Source organism: Magnolia sinica, chromosome 8 (genome assembly GCF_029962835.1).
Source record: "Magnolia sinica isolate HGM2019 chromosome 8, MsV1, whole genome shotgun sequence".
Classification (NCBI taxonomy): Eukaryota; Viridiplantae; Streptophyta; class Magnoliopsida; order Magnoliales; family Magnoliaceae; genus Magnolia; species Magnolia sinica.
This window is the reverse complement of record NC_080580.1, coordinates 4,100,908-4,109,767: the sequence shown is the minus strand read 5'-3', so window position 1 is coordinate 4,109,767 and position 8,860 is coordinate 4,100,908. Positions and strand designations below refer to the sequence as shown.

At 36.9% G+C, this 8,860-nt stretch overlaps 1 pseudogene; it reads right to left on the bottom strand.

The window, feature by feature from the left end:
* Positions 1 to 2,652: 2,652 nt before the first annotated feature.
* The window catches only part of LOC131252636 (uncharacterized), a 61,282-nt pseudogene continuing 55,074 nt past the window's right edge, over positions 2,653 to 8,860 (bottom strand).

Here is an 8,860-nt window from a genome sequence, read left to right as displayed (position 1 = left end):
CCCTTAGAAGGAATCAATGATGGTTGTCATTGTCCCCCATTGCTTTTTCTTCATGTGGTGTGGTTCATCTTAGATTTGGATCTGCCTCATTTTTTAGCTAATTCAAAATGAGATATAATATACATTACCGTGAAGCCTCATTTTTTAGCTCGTGCCCTCAAATGATATGTCAAAATGAGATATAGCATACGTCGCAGTGAAGCCCACAGAACATAGGGTCTATTTGGGCGGTGGGATTAGAAGGGATTAGGTGGGATGGGATTCAAAAAACATAATTATTACCCAGGTAGGGATTGTCCCCCAATACCATGGGATAAAATTAATGCCATGCTTTGTTGATAATACGGTGGTATATTGAATGGATATACCCACCATCATTTAAAATTACTGAGAGTAACACACGTGTTATATCTAAGCCATTTATTTGTTTTGTAACCTCATTTTATGGCATGGGCCTAAAAATGAGGTAGATCCAAAACTTATATGGCCCCAAAGAAGTTTTTAACGGTAAGTATTCAATCCCTGTTGCTTTCTATGGTGGGGTCCACTTGAGCTTTAGATTATCTGATTTTTTGGCCCATGCGTTAAAATAATCTCGATAAGTGGATGGACGGTTTGGATATAGCTCACGCATCATGGTGGGACCTACATAACTTACTAAACATTGAGTGAAATTGGCACAAGACCCAATGCAATTCCATTTAATGTAATACCAAGCTTTCCCATTCTTCCCAAACATAGAGTGGAATTGGCACATGACCAGATGAATCCCATCCCACCTAATCCCTTCTAATCCCATCGCCCAAACAGACCCTTAGTGACGTCAACACATCACCGGGGTCCACTACCTTTTCAATTGTGCTAGCTTTATGGAAGAAATTTCTCATGCTCTAAATTAGAGGCCATCAAATCCTAAAATAAAATAAATAAATTGAGGGTCTTAAATTAGCTTCTTTTTTTTTTTTTTTTAAAGCGCTATACCTCAGTTTGTTTTTAGTGAAAAAAGATAACCCATTTTCTTATGACTACTAAATTCCATTAGAAACAGTTGCCTCCACCAAACGTGCCTTTGCCTTGTCATTTTAGGAAACTAATGAGCTTGGCATGTGGAGTGCACATGTAGTGTTGGAAAAATGCAAGCAGTGTAAAATCACAAAAGAAAAACAACCAAACCATTATGTACGTGGTGTAGTTAGGAGGGCACTATCATGATGTATGTCTTATATCAACATTATTCATCTCTGGCAAGATCATTTTATAAAATGAGACAAAAAAATAAGGCAGATCAGAGTGAAAATGGACCACACCACATAAAGCAGTGGGGATTGAACACCTGCCATTGAAAACTTCTTAGAGTCCACAAAAGTGCTGGGTCAAGCTGATACTTGTGTTTTCCCATCACACAGGTCTGTGTGAGGTTATGAACAGGTTGGATGGCAAATAAACATCCTGGTTAGCTATAGGAAAGTTTCAATGGTGGAAATCATTGTTTTCTTGTGGTGTGGTCTACTTGAGCTTTAGATTTGCCTCATTTTTAAAGGTCAATGTCCTAAAATAATATTTCAAAATGAATGAACGGTATGAATATAACACGTTGAAGAATTTACATACACGTGTATCTAATCACATCGAATAATTTACATGCATATTCGTGGTTGGAAGTGAAGCTGTGGGAGTGGTATTGAGTATGGCAAATACCCTGTTTTACTTCCACTATACATTAGCGTGGACATACATACACAAGATTGAGAAGAGATGTTCCCTGATTGAAAACATTCCTTGTGGGCACACCTAAGGACGTGAGGCATCCATTCCTTCGATAAAGAGGAGGGGTGGCTATAAAATAAAGAAAATTGCGCCCCAAATAATTTCGATGATAGGTGTTGCATCCCTATTGTTTCGTATGTTGTGACCTACTTGAGTTTCTGTCAGTCTCATTTTTGGTCTGACATCCAAAAATGAGTTAGAGTGAAATATGTTTGAGGTGTATGTCACACAGTTGCCATAGCAAGCAACCAAAAATGAGTTAGAGTGAAATATGTTTGAGGTGTATGTCACACAGTTGCCATAGCAAGCCACATAGAACCTTTTGCTACACAGGCTCCTAAAAATGCGCATCGGTCCTAGCATAAGCAAAGCATTATTTTATCTGATCATTAAATCTGTAGATCAAATAAAATTAATCATTTTCCTTTGACTTTGTAGAGACAAGAGAAATTCAATATTAAAAGGTTGTCCAAAACATTTTAATAGTTTTGATCCACCATTTAGATGGTCTTAATAAAATGCTATGGATGATAGGATGATCTAGATCACGTGATTGTATTGATGCAAACGCATCATTTTAATGGTAAATGATGAAATTTAATTGCTAATGGATCCACCTCTGCTGAAAGTAATAGTTGCTTTGTAACCATATATGAAAAGGAAATGGGTTATTTAGCAATATTAAAAGGAGATGGGTTTTTAACATACAGCAAAAGAGGAAGGTAGACTATGTCAATAAGCCCAGAAAGCAGACCTTATAAGGTATATAAATCAAACAAAAGAAACAATTGAAAGCCCATAAAAACTCCATTCATCTAAATCCAAATTTTAGATGGTTTCTTTTTTTCTTTTTTTCTTTTTTCATCCAAATCCCAACACAATATAGAAATCCAGAAACAATTTCTACTAAATTTACAGATATTTCAAAGCTAAAATCATCAAAGCAGGCACTAGAAACACACATTAGAGATACATTAAATACTTTCATCCATTTTAAATATTTCTCCAAGCTCACCTACAGACATCCACACATGTGCAATATACAATGCACAATGTGCCGGCTCGCCACTACCCACGAACGACCCCTATGGTCTTCTTGTAAGTGTACCATTTTGAGATCAAGAGATAAATACCGAAATTGATGAGGCTGAGCAAGGCCAAGAGCCAGTAGAAGTAGTCGAGGTGGCCTCGATTAAGGTTATCGGGTATCCACCCGAGCTTACCTCCCTTCGTCGTCACATGTGTGACTATTGTGACGAGAAGCGTGCTAAGGTAGTTGCCTAGTGAGACAGTCGTGAGCGATAGAGCACTGCACATGCTCCGCATAGCATCGGGTGCTTGATCATAAAAGAACTCCAACTGCCCGATGAATGTGAACACCTCGGCAGCTCCCACGATGAAATACTGTGGGACCTGCCAAAAGATGGATATTGGCAGCTCCTCACGATCGTAGTAGTTGTTTCTCCTCACAATACCGAGTCTCACGAGCTCTAGGATTCCAGCAGCCAACATAGAGAAAATGGAAATGACTAGGCCAATGCCCATTCGTTGAAGCTGGGTAAAGCCCCGGTCATGGCCTGTGTACTGCCTAGCGAATGGGACGATGAACTTGTCATAGACTGGGACCCAGAAAATGACGGCAATGGTGTCGAAGATAGAGAGGGACGCTGATGGAATCTTGAAGCTGGGGCCCATGTGAGCATTCATTGTGTTACCTTGTAGGACGAACATGGTGGTCATCTGGCTGTAAACGGTAGCAAACACGATGCCTGTGGCCCATATGGGGAGTAGCTGCACGATCACCTTGAGCTCCTCGACTTGGGTCACTGTGCATAGCCTCCACGGATTAACATTGCCATTGATATCATCAGTTTCCGTCAACACAGCCGCCTTGTCGAGAAACCTTCACAAATGAAGAAACAAATCACTACATACATAAATCTTTTGAAGGATTGGGATTCATTACGACCAAAATCCTTCTCACTTGCATTGTAATGCAGTATTATTGAAGTCCTACTTATAATTCCAAACCATACAATTGAAATTTACATTAAAGAAAAAAGACTAATTTGGAATTCATATCAAATTCTATTTGAAAACTGCATAGTTTAATTAGTTTAGTTTTTATTTCATAGATTATTGGCAGATTTAAGAGAGTAACAATAACAATATATTGATTTCTATCCATTGTTTAAAACTTCAAATGTTATAGATATTAAAAATAATTTATTACTGGATACAAATGCCATCAAAGATCATAGATTAGGTAAGGTTGTGTTTGCCAACCCCAAATAATTAGGATAAAGCTTAGATATGATGAGGTAAGGTTGTATTTGGAAGTTCATTTGAACTGGATTTAAGTTAGTTCAATTCAGTATGGAAGAAATGATAAAGAGAGGGATGACTCAATTATAAGGCTTGTTTGGATCCTTGTATCAGCGAGTTCAAGATTTTTCTCATGCATTTTCTTTTTCTTTTCTTTTTTTTTTTCCTTTTTTTTTCTTTTTTTTGCGCCGATCTAGTTTAATATTCATGTATTGAAAAATCCTAGATTGACAAATACACCAATCCAAATGGACCCTTAATATATAAAGATAACCATATCAATTTCTTGTGTTTGAGTTATGGGAATAGTGCCTAAATTGAGTGGGGCTAGCGCAAGATATTCAATAACGATAATGGTGATTGTAACAGTCAATCTCGGCTATTAGGATACAAACTCTAATGACAAGTACAACCCTATAACAGTAAAATTTTTAAAAAAATTTTAAAAAAAAAAAGAAGAAGAAGAAGAAGAAGGAAGAAACTGTATTGGCCCCATGACAGCCCATAAAGACCTTTTTTTCATTATCTAATTGAATAGAATTATAAAAATTCATTTGGATCATGCATCCAAACACTTCTCAAATTATTATAAAGTGGTATTTCACTCAATTAGGATTAGTAAATACTAATCACAATTATGAGAGAATCCAATAAAGGTATCATGCATATGGCTACACACATGCACAGAACTAGCACCTCATGCCTTTTAAACCCGACCTTATCATCACTACAAGGTCTTACCATTTAGCAGTTTTGCCCAAACACACCCAAACAGTGTTGTAAAATTAAAACATGAATAACTAAGGGGGTGTTTGGTTGCACCGAGTATCATGGAATTTCATGGTATTTGGTGCAACCAAATGCACCCTAAGATAGAAAGACTGCAAACAACAAATCAAAGGAAGAAATGAAATGATTCTATTAAGTTTTAAATAAAGGATTTTACCCTTACCCGAACTGTTTGGTATGATCAAGCTTACGACTTCCTTGTATAGCAGACTCATCCTCAGCGTTCTCATACAAAAGAGACTTGTCAGTAGGTACTTTCACTTGAAATTTCGTGAAAGACGCGATCAGGACTTGGAAAATTCGTGTAATGGGGCTGCCACCGGGCTTCTGGTGACGATATAGACGGGTCCCGAAGAAAAAACTCACAACCGCAATCGCCATTGCCACTGCAGGAATTCCAAAACCCCACCCCCAACCCACATTCATTTGTATCCAGACCAATACAGATGAAGCAATGAGAGCGCCGATGTTGATTGAGAAATAGAACCAGTTGAAGAATGAGCTCTTCTTTTTTTTCTCGGATTCATCAGTCTCATCGAACTGGTCCGCCCCAAAAGATGACACGCAGGGCTTAATTCCCCCCGTACCAAGAGCAATGAGGTAGAGTGCTATAAAGAACACTGTGGTTTGGCCCTTTGTCGGGTGACAGTCATCGCCATGGCAAGACGGCTTTAGCCCACTGACGGATGCCGTCAGTGTTAACAATGCCATCCCCTGTAACCAAATTTAAAAAAAAAAAAATTAAAAATCACTATTTATACAGTTGAATGATAGTCTTGAATCTTGATCAAGTGGGGTTGTTTAGATAACATTTGGATGCACTATTGAATTGAATTGCAATAATCTCTACTTCAATAAACAGGAAATAACTGATCATATTATTTTTATATTCAAATTTCAGCTAAACTTCATTCTTTTGAAATCCAACTTGAAAAAGAGAAATATCATTGTTTTTCAAAGCCTAGTCCTTCGGTATGATTACCAAAACAATTGAAGTTTTGTCATTTGCACTTTGTTTAGGCTGCATTTGTCTCACGGCCGTTTCAGTAGCAGAGAAAAATAATTTGTAATTTTGAAATTTTGACCTCAATAAACTTCTAAAAATTCCACAAAATGCTCTTTCATGTTGTATTGGATAGAAAATTTGCTTTTGTATCCACGCTAGTATCTTTTCACGATTTAAAATTCTACTAAGAACATGTTTTGGACAGTGGGAAAAGATCATAGAAGAAAATTGTAATGATTATCCAACAATGATTTCCCAATACTTTCATGAGAACTACCGAAACATGAATTTCTCTAGATTCCATGTTTGGATAGCAAGTGAAAATCTTACAAAGTTCTTGTAATGGTCACCTTATATCATGTGCAGGAGAATTTGATTACAATGGTTGGGTAATAATTGCTTTTTGAAATTTGATTACGGTGTTTGAGTAATATTGCCTTTTGACATTTAATATTTAATTTTCCATCCAAACATAATAAAATATTCCATCACGGAAAAAGCTATCTTTTTTTTCTTCTTTTCCTTTTCTTTTACACAATACAGACATGCCGTTAAACTAAAAATTTCAAAAACAATGAATTATTATGCATGCAGCATAGGCCAAAAGCACATTTAACCAAGAGAAGGATCAAACACATTTCAATGAATGCTAATCACCGTATGTTCAAACTATATGAGGCCACCTTGATGTCTGAGTTTCATTCAACCATCTATTAATGAACCCCCTCTTGTTATGCCTAGATGCCAAATCCGTCTTTATTTATAAGTCAGGTGGGGCATGCCAAAGGGAACAATGTGGGACGTTGGGGAGGGTGACACCCACCATAGAAAATTCCAGATGGCATGGGGGTCATATATGTTTTTTATATGTCATCCAACCCATTCATCAGATGTGCCCCCCAAGGATAAAGGGGCAGACTGAAAATCAAGCCATTCAAAAAACTTGTGTGGGCCACAATTACTGAATATATATATATATATATATATATATATATATATATAGGTTTTAGGAGTGATTGCACATTGCTTACTATGTTGTTTCCCATCTGATTTTTAGATTGGTGTTGATTCTTGGGATGGATAATGAACGTGAGATGCACCAGATGTAGAACTTGGATTCCATGTTCACATCACGGTTGGGCCCCACACAATCCAGATATATGTATGCAATCATTCTCATTTACTTAATCATAATTACTTCAATTGGATTGAAATATGTGAATTCATGCAACATCAATCACTTGTGCAAGTTCTTCAAACACTAAATAACACAAGATAGGTTCTGCATGAAGCTTACTAGAAAGTAGATGATCGAGAAAGAGGCAATCGTCCAATATCTTCCTAAGTAGGCATCGGCCACAAAGGCTCCGAGTAATGGCGTGATGTAACACGTCCCCGACCAGTTCGTCACATTATTCGATGCTGTAGTGCTGCTCTGATTGAGACGAATCTTCAAATAATTCACCAAATTCGTGCTCATTCCATAGTACGCCAACCTCTCACACAATTCATTTCCTGTAAAAACAGACGGACCATATTCGATTATCGATAGGATTAAACAAATAACATTAGAGGTTTTCCATTCCACATATGAAACATCAAGATGGTCCGCTCATCAAGTGGCCACAATGTACAAAACAAATGGATGGTTAAGGAGATTTTAGTATTTTATTTCATATATTGTAGGAACCTAATTAGTGGACTAACATATTCTTCGTGCTAAGGCACATACAGAGTGGTTTCATAACTTGTAGTGAACCCAATTTGCGGGCCACCTGATGTACAGCTTGGATCATTCGTGACGGATCGTAGAAGGAATGTTATCTTAAATATGGAATCAATATAACTCTAATCAAAGAAAGAGAAAAAGTTATAAACCATACCGAGGATATACGGGCAAGCCTTCCAATTTCCTGTTTCCTTCTTGACCGACGGTTTGTTATGAATATCGACCGTTCCATCATTCGTATATATATCGTTTACTGCCATGGATCTCTTACAGTAGAGATGAGCCTTTTAAAAAAAAAAAAAAAACTCTGTTCTTACAGGAGTTTCACCACTAACTGCAGCATGTATGACAATAATCAGCAAAATGAATATGAATAACAAAATCACAATGCATGTAAATACATGTATCATATGGAATCTGATCCATAAGGTAATGATAAGCGATGACTACATTACATGGAGACAAATCATAGGATCCTGATTGTCAGCAAACAATTAGTTTGTGGAGTTGCAAAATTTTGTACATGTGGAGCCCTGGATTTGATTCTTGAAAGCAAGACAAGTGCAATTTGGATTCTATGCGTTTGGACAGCCCTTGAATTGCAATTTGGATGCAATTTAGTTAAATACTATTAAACCCAAGTGGTATTTGAAAAGTTAGTTAGTTTGGATGGTGCAATGCCATTAACTCTACCATTTAGGGTACATTTGGACAGCCCCTGAATTGCAATTTAGATGCAACTTAGCTAGATATTATTTAACTTAAATGATATTTGAAAAGTTACATTGTTGGATGGTGCAATACCATTAACATGAAATTCCTTTTAAGGCCCTCAAAAGACTATTTGCCAGTTTCTATTCCACGCAAAAACTAAAAACTAGATTTGCAATTTGAAGAGTTGTGGATTCTCAAGTGATTGAGTAATTAGGATCCTCAAATGATATTTTTTCTTCTAAGGTGTAGGAATCCAAACATGGAAGTAATACATTGGCCCATGGTATATATGGCACAAAAACTACCTCAATGAGAACTGACCATTTTCTTGGCTATTATTTGAATGATTTGGATTGTCCAATCAAAAAGATTGTTGAGAAGCATGGAGAATAAAAGTTGAGGCATACATGATAAATGGTCAACGTCTATGATCAAACCTTTCTAGTGATGGCTAGAATCACTAATCATAGTAATTCTTAAGAGTTACAATCAATCAAAAGTTAGAATTACATGACAGACAGTGAAGTCAA